Source organism: Camelina sativa, chromosome 4, assembly GCF_030686135.1.
Source record: "Camelina sativa cultivar CO46 ecotype springtype chromosome 4, ASM3068613v1".
In the NCBI taxonomy this organism is placed as follows: domain Eukaryota; kingdom Viridiplantae; phylum Streptophyta; class Magnoliopsida; order Brassicales; family Brassicaceae; genus Camelina; species Camelina sativa.
This window is the reverse complement of record NC_141883.1, coordinates 3,449,704-3,467,289: the sequence shown is the minus strand read 5'-3', so window position 1 is coordinate 3,467,289 and position 17,586 is coordinate 3,449,704. Positions and strand designations below refer to the sequence as shown.

General features: G+C 37.1%; 1 long non-coding RNA gene across 1 annotated transcript; it reads right to left on the bottom strand.

Moving 5' to 3' along the window:
* Positions 1-9,676: 9,676 nt before the first annotated feature.
* Positions 9,677-10,316, bottom strand: LOC147945296 (uncharacterized). The gene is made up of 2 exons (XR_015596109.1): positions 10,176-10,316; positions 9,677-10,065 (listed from the first exon to the last, which is right to left on the bottom strand). It is a non-coding gene; the product is annotated as an uncharacterized LOC147945296 (long non-coding RNA).
* Between the last annotated feature and the right edge of the window lie 7,270 nt (positions 10,317-17,586).

Sequence of the window (17,586 nt, the reverse complement as noted above, 5' to 3'; positions counted from 1 at the left end):
AAGAATTGTGTGAGGAACAATTTGATATTTTGATGTATGACCCAATTAATGTCTCCACTTTCACCACTTTATAACACTTCCACAAGGTTTATTTATTACTGTTCTTTCGTTATATCTACTAGTTGTTTTATATTTAAGGTTTGTAACCCTATTGTCTGTTAGTTTTTATAAAAACATTATTGTATGCTATTGGTTTCTAAATTCAAAATTATTTTTCACACAAAAAAAGAAAAGAATGTTTGGCACTATATATAGTATAAGCAATCAAATTAAGGTAGTGATCCACTCACGCTTTACCTTCCGACATTAATTAATTAATCACTTGTTAAACATATCTTATTAGATTACGTAAGCCATTTTCTAATCTCTACTGTATTCATTGTGTACACGTATCGATATCGACCCGACCAAATAAATATAGGAATTCTTTTTTTTCTTCATAACTTTGGATAGCTGACACACTGATTAGATCATATAATTACAGGATTTAATTATAGTTAACGATTAAAGGTTCGGATAAGACGAATGTTTTATGTTTTATAATCCTAGTATCTCGAGTTGCTTTCTCCTATTTTGTAACCATAAGAGTGGCAGTAATACACGATACGTCTCTATCCGTCCGTATCTATATATAAAATAAAACTAAAGGCCTCGTACTTCTGCTTTTCATATAGATAATTTATAATTAACCATTATAAACCAACATATTTAATCTTATCATCAATTTTGAAGTTAGCTTGTCGTTTGTGTTTGTGGATAGGAGACTGTGGGTTAGAGAAAAAGTAAAGAGCATGATTGGTAATTGTTAACAATAATTTAAAGAGCTAGAATTCATGGTAGCAACAAAAATTATGGACTCCAATACTAAATAGTGGCTACCATAAGCTAACTCCAGTACTTATTTAACTAAATTATGGACTTAATAAGTATTAAAGTTAGCTTGTGGTTTGTGTTTGTGGATAGGAGTACTCATCTAAATAACTGGATTTTTTTTTTCTTTGGTAGTTATTCTACAACAAAAATATGTACACCACTATGCAATCTACAATGTAAGAATGTATACATTTCATAATAAATAAACTAAATTTAAACCTAAAAAAAATAATAATAGGCATAAACACCATTCTTCTTCTATATACGTCAAGATGCAGATTATTTCGAACCACATTATATTAAACCACAAATTACAATATTAAAAATTATCATTAACGATTAATTTAAGAAAACATGAAAGGATTAGCATATTATCTATACGATCAAGGAGAGCCACAAGAAGCCATAACAAAATAGAAAAAAATAAGGGTACATGTTATATTAATCAAAGAAATATATCATTGGCACTTTTGAAACCTAACTGGCTGCTGCGAAATGACGTCAGCAAATGTCAACTTCAAAATGTAGGATCCTCCATCTTTTGTTCGGATTTGAGGCTCATTGATGCCAATCCATTTTATTATAAAACATTGCTTTAAATTTATATACACATGAAAAACAACATTATATATTACATTTACTCTATTTCATATAAAAATCAAGCATACGCTTATGAAGTGGAGAAGTGCATAGTACAATTTTTGTAAGAATTATTTATTTATTCTCTAATGCTAACGAGTATACTAAACCATAATTATCAAATGTTGATGCAATTTTTGAATCTTATAATAAGCTTTTGGTTAAAAAAATTTACTTTTATAGAGTTGTCAGATTTTTTAACTCATCTATTCGAAAACATTTTTTTCTTTGTCAAAGGGTTAATTCATTTGTTCCATATGCAACATTATTTTCAAAATTCATCACCATAAACATCAGTTGAGCTTTTTTTTTTGTTTTGTTGTTTTTTTTCTTTTTCTTTTTCTCTATTTTTAGAATATCATCCTTTCGTATTCTTTTTTTTTTTTCACTATGCAAATCAATTTCCACTTGGTAGATCGGAAAAGAAACCATATCTAGAAAATATTATGCCTTAGGGGTCAGTCATGCTTCCCCATTCTTAGATGAGCACAGACATATTTAGTCATATTATTATGTGTGCACATATCTTGATATATAAAAAGAATATCGAATCCATCTATATAAAGAAATAACTTTATAGTGTTCATTCAAGCAAAAGGAAAGCACTTTATAATGTTCTTCAACATGTGATTTAATTCTAGACAAATCTATTGTTTAATCAATTAAACTAAGACGTACGTGGCTGATCCTTTCTAATTATGTGGTTATAAAATTCCTTAGGCTGGTGAGAATCCATCTTCGCCACAGAATAAATAAATTAGATATATATGCCTAGTTTTAACGTATATAGAATTATGCCTAGTTCTAACGCTGGAGACGTGAAGTAAATCCGATTCGCATTATCCAGCGTCACGTCTACCTATCGTAGTGTAACACCCACAAACCAAAACTGAGTGTTTTGGAAGGGTGTCGATCAACATCAATGATTTCTGGTTCGACCAGATTGATTTATTGATCGATTTGGTTTTGGGAAACCATTAAACCGGGTTACTTAAGCGGGTTTCGAAAAAGAAGGGTTTTGATGAATTGTCTTTGTCGCCGCTTTGTTGTTTTTGAGAGAAAAGGGAGAAAAAATTGTTCTTGAGCTTTGGAGAGAAATTGGTGAGATTCCTTGCTGTTTCTTAAGAGATCCAAGGCTAGGAAGGAGTTAGAAGCTTGCTAGGAGGGTTGGATTCGTTGCTGTTGGTCAGAATCTTCCTGCAAAGAGGTGAGAGCATGACCATGGCTAATCTAAGCTTTTGATTCCTTGTTCTTGCTTGTTTGTTGTGGTTTTGTGTGTTTTCCTTGCTGGGATTGGTTGCTACAGGTTTCTATGGACGTATATGGCTTGGGTTTTGAGTATTGGGTGATTTGGAGGATGTTGGGAGCGAGATTCGACTCTCGGCTTTGAGCGGATCGCGGTTGCAGAGGGAGTGTCGATCGACACCAGCAAATCAGGCATCGATCGACATTGTGGGGTAGTGCCGGTCGACACCAAGGCCAGTGTCGGTCGGCACTTGGCTGGTGTCGGTCGACACCTCCCTTCCAGCGAGATGATGTTTGTTTTCCTGATTTGTATGTCTTGTTTGTTGATTGTTTGGAACATTGGTATCACTGTTACTTATGTGTATAGTCCAGTAGATGGGAGGATTGCCTCACTGAGTGTTTATCAAATACTCATGCATCTCAATATGTGTTTGTGGTGCAGGTAGAGGCAAAGTGTGATCGTGGAATCAAGGCGATGAAGAGGAGGATGTTCTAGGGACTCGATTGGATGTTGTATGGCGTTGCTACGTTGCTAGAGTTGGGTCATTAGAGACATTGCTAGGTTGCTGGTTTCATGTTTCTTGATGATTGGTTATTTGATTGTTGCTATATTTGATTATTGGTTATTCTATTATTGGATGTTTATTGGTATTATTATTTCCACTGTTGGTTGTGGTTGAGGATAGGTTGCTAGTGGGTATGAGACCACTAGCTGTAGTTATTTATTATTATTATTAATATTTATTATTAAAAAAAGCGGGTCGGATCATTTCAGTTTGGTATTAGAGCCCTTACGGTTCTAGGTTTGGGTTCACTAGGCTTTGTGCTGTAGATGTTTGGGATTGCATGTCTTGATTGATTATGTGATATAGTCAATTGTGTGTGGCATGGAGTCCTAGAACATCCTCTTCGAGCCTACAGTGTGATTACACAGTGAGTTTATGTATCTGTGTTATGTTAATTGTGTGTTTAGCCTTCTGTTCATGGTAGTGCAGATAAATAGAGAGGGTGCTGTTGCTGGTCGTAGTCGTGGTCGTGGACGCGGACGTGGTCGTGGACGCGGACGTGGTCGTGGTAGGGGCAGGGTCCCAGAGGTTAGTGAGACTGCGGACCAGAGTGTGACAGCTGATGGTGTTGGTGAGTCGCAGAGTGGTAGGGGCGGTGTTGATGCTCCTGTGGTCGGTGATGCTAGGGCTCCGAATGTGGAAATCCCAGCGGGTGGAGTTCCTGGTGTTGATCTTGCGGGCTTGTTAGCACAGGTGTTGGAGCGGTTACCAGCAGTGGTACCGGCTCAGGCTCAGGTAGTGCCACCAGTGGTGGAGGAGGAGCGGCAGCCAGTAGCTGCGGATGTGGGAGAGCATAGTCGTTATTTGTATATGCTCAGGGAGATGCATGGCATCAGTACTGCACGGTTTTCGGGTGGTACAGACCCTACTGCTGCAGATGCATGAAGGACGAGTGTGGAACGTAACTTCCGCACTCTGAGATATCCTGAGGATTTTTGGGTGGACATAGGGGTCTACCACTTGATTGGTGATCCTGAGGTGTGGTGGAGATCAGTGGCTGCTAGGAGAGTGCAGAGGGAGATGACTTGGGCTGACTTCGTGGGGGACTTCAACAGCAAGTATTTTCCGAGAGAGGCATTGGACCGGTTGGAGGTGCAGTTCCTTCAGTTATCTCAGGGGAAGCGGTCAGTGTGGGAGCTGGATTTGGAGTTTAGTCGGCTTCTATGTTATTGGGGTCGGGCTATGGAGTCTGAGGAGGCCCAGATCAGGAGGTTTATGAGGGCTCTTCGTGATGACTTGAGGCTCCATTGTAGAGGATGGAGTTACGCTACGCGTGCGGAGCTGGTTGAGACTGCGGCTGAGATCGAGGAGGACATCCGGGAACAGTCAGTGGCGGTTTGTCCAGCAGTTCAGCCTAGTAAAGCTCAGCATTATGGAGGTTCTAGCAATTGCGGCAAGCTTGCGCAGGGAACCAAGAGGAGGTGGGAGGCTACACAGAGGCCGAGTGGTGCAAGTTGCTTTGGTTGTGGGAGCAAAGATCACATGATTGCTAGTTGTCCCAAGAGGAGTGCTCCAACGGCAGCGGTTCGTGTATGCTATAATTCCAGGTAGCCAGGGCACATCAGGCCCTTGTGTCCCTAGTTACAACCGGTGGAAGTGGTAGCGTTGCAGCAGGTTCAACCGGGAGGGCAGCAGGTTGCACAGATTGAGCAGGCGCCACGGGTTTACACAACTGCAGAGATGGGTGGAACCAGTGCTGGGGCGATTACAAATATAATTTCTGGTACTTAAACTTTGTGAATTTCAGTAGGTTAAGAATTTATGTTTTTTCTGTGATAAAGTGTTAGGTTCTCAACACATGAGGTTTGTGTGGGGACCTTGTTGGTGGGCGGATTTAAGTCCCATGTTATGTTTGATTCTGGAGCTTCTCATAGCTTCATTACTCTGGAGTGTGCAGAGAGCGCGGGAATCAAAGGGGATCTCGAGGAGCGTACAAGAGTTGTCAGAGTTGCGGGAGGCAAGTTCCTGAATGTTATTGGACGAGCCAGAGGATCGATGAGTTGTTGGATCAGTTGAGGGGTGCTATTTGGTTCTCCAAGGTAGATCTGGCGTCGGGTTATCATCAGATACCGATAGATGAGGCCGATGTGAGGAAGACTGCATTCAACACTAGGTATGGGCATTATGAGTTTGTGGTGATGCCTTTCGGGTTGACTAACGCACCAGCAGTGTTTATGAGATTGATGAACAATGTGTTTCAGGAGTTTCTGGATGTATTTGTCATCATTTTCATCGACGATATCCTGGTTTATTCTAAGAGTCCTGAGGAGCATGCAGTGCATTTGAGGGTAGTTCTGGAGAAGCTGCGGGAGCAGAAGTTGTTTGCTAAGTTGAGAAAGTGCAGTTTTTGGCAGCGTGAGATGGGTTTTCTTGGTCATATTGTGTCTGCAGATGGGGTTTCTGTAGATCCGGGGAAGATACAGTCTATCAGGGATTGGCCTAGACTGCAGAATGTCACAGAGATCAGGAGTTTTCTTGGATTGGCAGGTTACTACAGGAGATTTGTGTAGGGATTTCCGAGCAGAGCACGTCCTATGACTAAGTTGACAGGGAAGGATGTTCCGTTTGTTTGGTCACAGGAGTGTGAGGAGGGTTTGCAAGCCTGAAGGATATGTTGACTACTGCGCCAGTGTTGGCTTTGCCTGAGCAGGGAGAACCCTATGTGGTCTATACAGATGCATCTAGAGTTGGTTTGGGATGTGTGTTGATGCAGCATGGGAAGGTGATTGCTTACGCTTCGCGACAGTTGCGGAAGCATGAAGGCAATTATCCTACTCATGATTTGGAGATGGGTGCTGTAGTTTTTGCCCTGAAGATTTGGAGATCTTATCTTTATGGTGCAAAGGTGCGTGTGTTTACAGATCATAAGAGCATGAAGTATATATTCACTCAGCTAGAGCTGAACTTGAGGCAGAGGTGGTGGATGGAGCTGGTGGCGGATTATGATTTGGAGATAGCTTACCACCCTGGTAAGGCTAACTCGGTTGCAGATGCTCTGAGCCGGAAGAGGGTAGCTTCGGCTCAGGAGCAGGAGATGGAGTCTCTGGTAGGAGAGATCGGTGCTTTGAGTTTGTGTGCTATTTCTCAGGAACCGTTGGGTATGGAGGCGGTTGATAGAGCAGATCTTCTGAAAAGAGTGCGGTTGGCTTAGGAGAAGGATTTGGGGCTGGTGAATGCCTCAGGTCTCAGGTAATGGTACTATCTTGGTGCACGGACGGATTTGTGTGCCCAAGGATGAGGATTTTAGTCAGGAGATCCTGAGAGAGGCTCATGGGAGCAACTTTTCTATTCATCCAGGAGCGACTAAGATGTGCCGTGATCTCAAGAGGTACTATTATTGGGTCGGGATGAAGAAGGATGTAGCTAGTTGGGTCGCGAGGTGCGATGTGTGCCAGCTAGTGAAGGCTGAGCATCAGGTTCCAGGAGGGTTACTGAAGAGTCTTCCCATTCCGGAGTGGAAGTGGGATATGATTACTATGGACTTCGTGGTAGGTTTGCCAGTGTCCATGACGTTTGATGCTATTTGGGTCATTGTGGACCGGTTGACTAAGTTGGCATATTTTCTGGCTATTAAGAAGACTGATGGAGCAGCGGTCTTGGCTTAGAAGTATGTGAAGGAGATAGTCAGGTTACATGGGGTGCCAGCGAGCATTGTGTCTGATAGGGATTCTAAGTTCACTTCGGTGTTCTGGAGAGCGTTTCTGGCAGAGATGGGCACTAAGGTGCATATAAGTACAACTTATCATCCCCAGACAGATGGACAGTCAGAGAGGACGATCCAGACGCTGGAGGATTTGCTGAGGATGTGTGTGTTGGATTGGGGAGGCCATTGGACAGACGCTGATTCCATCTCTAATCCGTGGCTGGAGCAGGAATGGAGTATTCCAACCCATCTCTCTTGTTTACTTGGTCGCTTGGGGTGGTTGGTTGTGCGACTAAGTAACAAGATGAGGTGGTGCTCGGGGTACAAAGTTTCCATGAGGTGGGGTTTTTGGAGAAAAATTTCCTGAAATAGAAGTTTCCAAAAGTGGAAAGTTTTATGTGAGTTAAAATTTGTCCATTTTAGTAGAGAGAGCCTGGGAGGGGTTTGTGTGGCCTTAGTGGCGGACGTTTTAGTCATTGTGTGGCCTTAGTGGCGGTCTTTTGAGAGATTGTGTGGCCTTTGTGGCGGGCTTTTTAGCCAGATGTGTGACCTTTGTGGCGGGCTGTTTAGCCAGATGTGTGGCCTTTGTGGCGGGCTGTTTAGCCAAAGTGCCTGTTTAGGCGGTCCTTCGGGACATATGGTCTTTGTGACGGTCCTTCGGGACAGATGGTCTTTGTGACGGTCCTTCGGGACAGATGATCTTTGTGACGGTCCTGTTTAGGACATTTGTTTGGTCTTTATGACGGTCCTGTTTAGGACATTTGTTTGGCCTTGGTGGCGGTCCTGTTTAGGATATTTGTTTGGCCTTTGTGGCGGCCCTTGTGGTAGTAAGATGATCCATGTGTGGTCATGAGGTATCCCAGTGAGGGGATATGTGGTTGGTAGGACATTGAGATGTCTTACGCGAGCCACGGGAAGGAAACCGGGATAGGGATATGACTCAGACGTGTTCAGAATTGTTTGCTCGCGATTCTTGGGGGACTTAGGTTCTCCTAGTACTGCCATATTCTGGGAATTTGTAGCTTGGGAGTATGGTTCGTATATCAACTTCGGATGACGATCCGTGGGCACGTTGTAGGGTGGCAACCCGAGAGACGAGTATTGGATTTTTCCTTATATATTATGGCATGCGGGCTTAGGCCCGATGAGGAGCCAACATTATGGCATGCAGACTTAGGTCTGATGAGGAGCCAATAAAAACTCAAGGTTTAGGCCTCTGAGTAAAGGAAAGTCCAAAAGTCGAGAGCAAATAATGCCTGGAGCATGAGTCTATCGCCTAGAGGTGACATTTCGTAGATCGGTTGGAGGAGTGCGGGCCGTGGAGACGGTGGCACGGGATTCCTTGAATGATGGTTGGTTGAGATTCGAGGACGAATCTATGTTGGTGGGGGAAAATTGTAACACCCGCAAACCAAAACTGTGCGTTTTGGGGGAGGGTGTCGGTTGACACCAATGTTTTCTGCTTTGACCAGATTGATTTATTGATCGATTTGGTTCTGGGAAACCATTGAACCGAGTTACTTAAGGGGGTTTCGACGAAAAGAAGGGTTTTGGTGAATTGTCTTTGTCGCCGCTTTGTTGTTTTTGAGAGAAAAGGGAGAAAACATTGTTCTTGAGCTTTGGAGAGAGATTGGTGAGATTCCTTGCTGTTTCTTGAGAGATCCAAGGCTAGGAAGGAGTTAGAAGCTTGCTAGGAGGGTTGGATTCGTTGCTGTTGGTCAGAATCTTCCTGCAAAGAGTTGAGAGCATGACCATGGCTAATCTAAGCCTTTGATTCCTTGTTCTTGCTTGTTTGTTGTTGTTTTGTGTGTTTTCCTTGCTGGGATTGGTTGCTACAGGTTCTTGTGGACGTATATGGCTTGGGTTTTGAGTATTGGGCGATTTGGAGGAGGTTGGGAGCGAGATTCGACTCTCGGCTTCGAGCGGATCGCCGTTGCAGAGGGAGTGTCGATCGACACCAAGTGGTGTCGGTCGACACCAACAAATCAGGCATCGATCGACACTGTGGGGTAGTGTCGGTCGACACCAAGGCCAGTGTCGGTCGACACCTCCCTTCCAACGAGATGATGTTTGTTTTCCTGGTTTGTACGTCTTGTTTGTTGATTGTTTGGAACATTGGTATCATTGTTGCTTGTGTGTATAGCCCAGTAGATGGGAGGATTGCCTCACTGAGTGTTTATCAAATACTCATGCATCTCAATATGTGTTTGTGGTGCAGGTAAAGGCAAAGTGTGATCGTGGAATCAAGGCGATGAAGAGGAGGATGTTCTAAAGGCTCAGTTGTTTGTTCTATGCTGATGTTAGGTTGCTAGAATGGAAAAATGTGGTCTAGAACGGTTGTTAAGTTGCTAGTTCATTGTTCTATGACTTGTTATGTTATCGACGTTGTTGGATAGATGTTTTTGGTTTAGTTTCTTAGTTATTGGATTATTAGAATTGATTTATTTTATCCGATGTTGTTTGATTAGAGCTAGATTGCTAATGAATACGGTATCACTAGATATTATGATAAAAAAATATACGGGTCGGGTTGTTTCATCTTTAGTTTAAACATAAAACTCGATTACATTTTTTTGAGCTTATTTGTTTCAGTAATTTGTATGTTCATTACGTATCCGGAAGTTGAAGCAAAAAATCGCAAGAAGGAGATAGCGAAAATTGTTAAGATCTCGTACAATGGAAAATTAAAAATGACCTAATAACGATTCCATTTTTCTAATTTTAGATTTTTTCTAACGATTTCTTTTACGTTGTGAAATGTCTAAAAAACAATAATTATCCTTGTAAATTTGTAATCATAACAAAACCACAATTATAACTCTTTTTTGCAAATATTATTATTATCATTAATTGAGAAAATCATTCGACGATAGTAAAAGGAAGTACATGTATCTGTCAACTTGCACGTCGTCTTAGCATATTTTATTGTCTATAAGTTGTCAACCTTCGCTTGATGAGCCGATGCAATGGTACATGTGCATTGCCCCCTTACACATAGAGGTGTCCCGCTCGAGCAATGAAGGTATTCACAATCTTTTTTTGTTTTGCAAGGAAGATTAATCTGAGCTTCCGCTGTCGGAATACTCACCATTACTGCACCTAATATGACGCACATATATAGATAAAAAGACCATATGTTATATTCAAATTTCAAATCCAATATGTATGGCTAAGTAAAAGTCTTCTTAGACAGATTTTAAAGGACTTACATGCGATGACGAGGGCAGTAAGGAGCAAGAATGTGATTCTTGATGCCATTTTTCAATTATCTTTGAAATGTATATCAAAGAGACAAAGACACCCGTTTAGCTATTTATTTATAGTCTCTTAGAAATTTGGGAATTTAATTTGAAAATCTTTTGGTCAATGATTTTCAATACTATTTAATAATTTTTTTTTTGGCATTGAATCTACTTTTAGTCAAAATGTGGATGATTCTTTACTTGGTTACTTTTTAATACCATATTTATGGTTTTTGTTTATTTGAATGTTAACTTTGTTCATCAATAAAAATATATTTTTACAAAAAAATTGCCTATGTTTTCAATTACGATGCCATATAAATTTATCAAATAGTTAGTGATAATTGGGGAATAATTTTATTAATTACAAATGACAGTCCAATTTGGTTATCTAACATTTTTTATTGTAAATATGTCATAACTTACTAAGATAAATCACAATATCTTATTATATAAAGGTTGGTTCTCAAAATGTCAGTTTTCACGATTAAGTATCAAAGTTAGTAACTCATCAAATCATGACACGTGTCAATTTTAACGATCATAAATCACATATCAAAGTTAGTAAGTTAGTAACTCATTGTGTCAATTTTAACAATAAAAAATCACAATTTTCAAGCTTGGTAAAACGATGCATAAGATAATTGTAATCTTATTATAGTAAAAAAAAACTTTGTTAATCCTAAAAGGAAAAAGATTGTTAATACATCCCTCTATATAAGCAAATATATGATAACATATTTTTCACCAAACAAAATAATTTCTACTACCTTTATTTTTCTTAGTAATTTTTTTTTTTGTTTTTTTTGTTTGACACATCATTGTTCTTGAACAAGTCTCTAAGGCAATTTGTTTGTTGACCAATCAAAACAACTATATAAAAAGTTCATAGATATTACCACATGTTTTTGTCGTCGTTTCTTTGAATTTTGTTTCATTTCTCAATTTCATAATGCATACTAGGCAATCTTTGACTTCAAAGTATTAACAAAGTTTATTATGCATAACAACTAAGGTTTTTGGGATTAACAAATTCTCACGGTGTTATTATTATTTATATTAATTTGCATGACAGGTATCATAAAAAAAAGATGAATACACAAATGTAAGATAACAACATAGATTATATAACACTAAATCAACTAAACAGAAAACGTTCTTATCATCGAACGATAGTACGTCTTACAAGAAAGTGGGAAGTAAGAAATTTAAAAAAAATATAATGAGCTTATTGAAAGTTAAATTTTTACTATTCAACCAAAACAATGATGTGTTAAACAAAAGAGAAAAATACTATTCAAGGCTCTGTACATCATTCTCTTATTGAAAAGTTTGGAGATCGATTATGTGAAGGAAGTCTTATTGAAATTTGCAACTTTAATGTTCAAGTTTGCAATAAGAACTACAAAGTCTATGATCACAAATTTCATATGATATTAACAGAGAGAACTACAATTGCAGACGTGGATCAACAATTTTGTAAAATACATCATGAAAGTTTTCGATTTAAAAATCATGAGGATTTAGCTAAACTGAAAGATATGACACAACATCTATACGGTAAATGATCTTTGTTTTACATATTCGACTTACATATATATATTTAATTAATGTGTTTTTTCCCATACAGATATAATTGGCTATATTAAAAATATTTAAAAAACGGATGTTCGTACTCCTACTACATCCATTCTAAGAAGGGTTACTCTAACTATATTGTTATTTTTGACATATGTTAAGGTATTAATCTTAAATAAATCCCTCATACTTTTACTCGTACTTTTCTCTTACTCATACTTTTTTTTTACTCATTCTAAGAAGGGTTACTCTAACTATATTACTCATACTTTTTTCTTTGATAAATCCCTCTACTTACTTTAGTAACGGGAATTGCTATTTTTGACTTGTGTCAAGGTATCAATCTTAGATTTCGACATGTGTAAAAGTTAATATTTAATAGCAGGAATTTGATTACTATAAAAATAAAATATTTTATTTTAAAAAATATTAATAATGTAAAAAGATAATAATCAAAAATTACAGATTTTTTTTTAAAATACAAAGTTTTTTAAATAATTACAAGGAGATTATATATATATATATATATACTTCATAAAATTTGAGATTATCATATTATTTACTTATTTTTCATTTTAAGTTATTAATGTAAATAATCACTTCTATATAAACATAGATAGATCATCTCATATTTAAATAATTTATTCAAAAATACTGCTTTCAACTTTGTTTAATTGAGAAACTTTTTAATGGTAAGGTAAATTTTTCTTATTTTTCAGTTGAGAATAGGTATGATTAATATGTTGATCCAAAAAAAAGATTAATATATGCGTCTTCTTTTCCTAATACTGTATTTGAAAATTTATTGTAGTATTTTTAGATTCTTTTATTTAATTTATATTTTCATCTTTGAATTATTTGGGATTCATATATTACCATGCTTATAATTTTTCTATTGTTTTTTTAATTATGTCAAATTAATTTTCTTCTAATTTTTCAACCTTTATTGGTGGGTCATATTCTTCTTTGCAAAAATAATTGTTATCATTATTCATTCAATCCTAAAGGGAGATGACGAGTATAAGCTCACCAACTTAATGGATAAATAAAATAGGCTAATCAAACACAAGTTATACAACAAACATAGATAGATATATTAGAAAACATAAATCGTTGTTGATAGATCTATAGGAGCTCAAAGACTGTGACACCCTGATTTGCGGAAAGCCTCTCATACGTAACAAACCGGCCATCGAATATGGGTGGGTCAATGGGCTGGGAATAAATGTAGGGCTCACTTAGGAAGGTAGGGCCATGGACTGAGAGTAGACATGGACTCACAAAGAAAGGTGGCGGTTGAGGCGTTACAGAGACAGAGACTAAATCATGGTGTGTCAAAGACACTTCCACGAATACATTGGAAAATTTAACATTAGTTACTATCAAAAAATTTTGTGACGTTAGAAGAAAGTTTTTACTTTAATTGGTTGTTGGAGCAAGCCATTTTGAGATAGCAAAAAGACGTGAACATGTTCTCTCCACACATGAGGAGGGCAGAGCCGAGGTTCTCTCTGTGGTGGAGTATAACACCCGCGAACCAAAATTCCGGTTTAGGGATTGCATCGGTCGATGCAGTAGGTGCATCGGTCGATGCAGGTTCAGTTTTCTATGGTTTGACTTAAGTTAAACGCTGCGTTTTGGGTTAAGAAAACCCTTAACACGAGTTTTGTCTCATTTGTCGTGGCTTAGCCGTTTTTGGAGAGATAAAAAGGAGACAAAAATTTTCCTAAGCGTTCTTGAGTGTTCTTGAGGATTTTGGGAGATTGGAAGCTGTTCCTGTAGAGATCTGTAGCTGGGATCGTTGTAGGAGCTTCCTGGAAGTGCTTTCTTGTTTGTTAAAGGTTCATAATCGTTTTGGCAAAGGTAAGTGCAGGACCATGGCTTATGTAAGCTAGAGATTTCTCTGATCTGCTTGTTTATGTGTTGTTAGGCTTGTTAGATTGTTATTTGGGACGTTAGGAAGCTTTCCTGTGGCTTGGGATCGATTTTTGTGGTTGCAGGAACAAAGATCCGGCGAGAAGCTTCGGGAAAACACGATGCTCGGCATGTTGCATCGGTCGATGCACTTTGTGTGTCGGTCGATGCAAGTGCGAGGATGGCGCGTAAAACCTAGGCTTTTCGTGTTATGTCGAGCATGCGTCGGTCGATGCAGTGCGAGTGTCGGTCGATGCATGTGTAACTTGCATCGGTCGATGCATCCCTTGTGTCGGTCGATGCATCCCCATGTGGTGTCGGTCGATGCATGTTGGTGTCGGTCGATGCGGAGTCCTGGTTTGTTATTTGTTGTTTGTTGATTGTTGGTTGATGGTTAGAGATGTCTCTATTGCTTGTGTGTATAGCCCAGTAGATGGGAGGATTGTCTTACTGAGTGTTTATTAAATACTCATGCATTGCAATATGTGTTTGTGGTGCAGGTAAAGGCAAAGTGTGATCGTGGAATCAAGGCAATGAAGAGGAGGATGTTCTAGGGACTCGATTGGATGTTGTCTAGCATTGCTAGGTTGCTAGAGTTGGGTCATTAGAAACATTTCTAGGTTGTTGGTTTCATGTTTTCTGATGATTGGTTATTGGATATGAATTATGTTATAATATTGGTTATTATTGGATATTTATTGGTATTGTTTATTTCCGCTGTTGGTTGTGATTGTGGTTAGGTGACTAGTGGGTATATGACCACTAGTTGTAGTATTTATTATTATTATTATTTTTTTTTAAACGGGTCGGATCGTTTCATGGAGAAGGTTGGACACAAGATTATCTCCCCAAGGGAGGAATGTGGAGGAGGTTGGACGCAAGGTTCTTTCCATAAGAGATGAGAGTAGAGACAAGGTTTTCTCTATGGTGATCATACATTATTGTAATGATATATCATTGATTAGTATATCATGTAATATATTTTTTATTCAAAATGTTTTTTGAACCAATAATTTTAGTAATTAAAAAACTATGGAGAAGTGAAAGTAAATAGTTGGCTTAATGTGTTCATATAGACATTTTCTAGGTGGTGTTAAAGAATTTATTTGTAATATAAAGTATATTTAGGTGTAAAAAATACACTTTTAATATTAACTTACATAAAAGATTTATAAATGGATATAAATCAATGTATTATAGCAAAAAAATAAATTATAAATAAAGTATAACAAATTTTAATATATTTTTGTTAAATTTAATTTAATTTATAAAACTTTAAATCCGCACATCGGGCGGGTCCTCATCTAGTTATTATATATTTTATTATATAAAGTTGGATCTTGAAAGTTAGACATTACCATGATTTTGACATGTGTCAAGTTACTAATCGAAGATCTTGACATGTGTAAAAGTTAATATTTAATAAGAGATTTAAGATTACGACAAAAACAATAAAAATTGTTTGAAGGGGAAATAAATTCAGTAAAGTTTTCTCTCTAAGAAATCGGATCTAAGCTAAGAACAAAGAGGAATTGAGATCTCTTGAGGAAGAAGTTAGGGTTTTTGTATTAATTGATGGATGCCTTACAAAGAGGAGAATCCCCGTTATTTATATGCTTTCCTAGATTACAAAATATGTCTACTTTCCTAATAGATCGAACTGCTAATAGGAAAGTTTCTTCTTTTCACTAGGTCGGCTATGAGGCGATCTGGGAAGTCAGCTTTATGTTCTTGGATTAGGCCTGTATGATCTTGTTGGACCCTAGTTTAAGGGTTGAATCCAACTCGACGTTGAACTCCCGGGTTTAGATAACCGGTTTGATTTATGGTTTAGACCGGTATGTCGGGGGTGCGAAATCCCGCACCAACAAAGAATTTTAAGTTCATGGAACTAGTCCTTTGTGGTGACATTCAACTTCGTCTATTTGGACTTCCAAAACCACATATTGAAAGTTTAACTGTTTATTTTAATCTTGATTTTATCATTATAGTTAATTTAAAGAAAAAACTGCATTAATGACTGATCCCACCGTTATGAGAACTTTTACAAATAAGATTCTACCGTGCGCAATTCCTTCCTACTTTATTAGTTTTACTAATCACTACAGACACCTTTCTTCTTCATGTTCTTTTTCTTTTCTTCGTCTTCAATTGTATGTAGAATTTTAGTGATGGTATCTTCAATTGTATGTAGAATCCTAGCGAACGACTATAATTATGCATCATTGGAGATCGCAATTAATCAACCCTTGATCAAATTTGGTTGTCCACCACTTCATTTTTTTTAGATCTCATTTTCTGAAAAGAGAAAATTTTTAAAACTCATTATAAAGAACTAGATAAAGACCCTTCCAATGTGCGGGTTTAAAGTTTTGTAAATAAAATTAAATTTCATAAAAATTTATTAAAATTTATTGAACATTATTTATAAATTTTCTTTTTACTATAATACACTGATTTATATCGATATACAAATCTTTTATGTATGTTACCATTAAAAGTATATTTTTTACACCTAGGTATATTGTATGTTACAAATATATTATTTACCACCACCTATAAAATGTCTATATGAACAAATTAAGCCAACTATTATATGTCTTTTTACTTTTACTTTTGCATAGTTTCTTCAATCACTAAAATTGTTGGCTTAAAAAATATTTTGAATAAAAAGTAAATTACATCACAATAGTGTATGACTAACCATGGAGAGAACATTGGTTCTGCCCTCCTCTCTTATGGAGAGAACCTTGCGTCCAACCTCCTCCACCATGGAGAGAATTCGCTCCGCCTTTGTTCTTTGGGAGATAAATTTGTGTCCAACCTTCCCACCTTCCTCCCTTGGGGAGATAACCTTGCGTCAAACCTCCTCCACCATAGAGAGAACGTCGGCTCTGCATTCATCCTGTGTGGAGCGAACATGTTCAAGTCTTTTAGCTATTACAAAGTGGCTTGCTCCAACAACCAATGAAACCAAAGACCTTTTTCCAACATCACAAAATCTTTTGATAGTAACTAATGTTAATTTTCCCAATGTATTCATGGATGTTTCTTTGACACACCATAATGTAGCCTCTGTCTCCAAGCTCCTATAGATCTATCAACAGTGATTTATGTTTTTTCAACCTATCTATGTTCGTTGTAAGCTTGTGTTTTGATTAGCCTATTTTATCCAACCATTAGGTTTAAGACCTTCTCATTTTTATCCCCTTTTGAGAGTTTGAATGAATGGTAACAATTGTGTTTGCACAAAAAAAGGGTATATGACCAACCAATCAAGGTTAAGAAATTAGAAGGAAATCAATTTGACATAATTAAAGAAATAGTAGAAAATTATAAAAACGGTAATATATGAATCTCAAATAATTCAAAGATGAAAATATAAATTAAAGAAAACAATGTAAAACTACTACAAATTTAAAAACAGTATTAGAAAAAGAAGATGCATATATTATTAATCTTTCATTTTTTTTGGTCAACATATTAATTTTACTTATTCAAAACTGAAAAATGAGAAAGTAGGAGTATATTTTATATTTAAAAAATAAGAAAATTTTGTCTTCCCATTCAAAAAGTTTCACCAATAGAGCAAAGCTGAAAGCAATATTTTCGAATAAATTATTTTGTTAGATGAATAATATGAGACGATTATGTTTATATAGAAGTGAGTATTTATATTTTTTAGAATTAATAATTTTCTATATATTTTCCTTAATCCATTTTCTATTTTTTTGTACAATTAATAACTTAAAATTAAAATAAGTAAAAAAATTTATAACTTCGAATTTTATGAATTATATATATATGTAATATCCTTATAAATATTTTAAAAACTGCTTAATTTTTGTATTTTTTTGATAATTATCTTTTTACATTATTTATATTG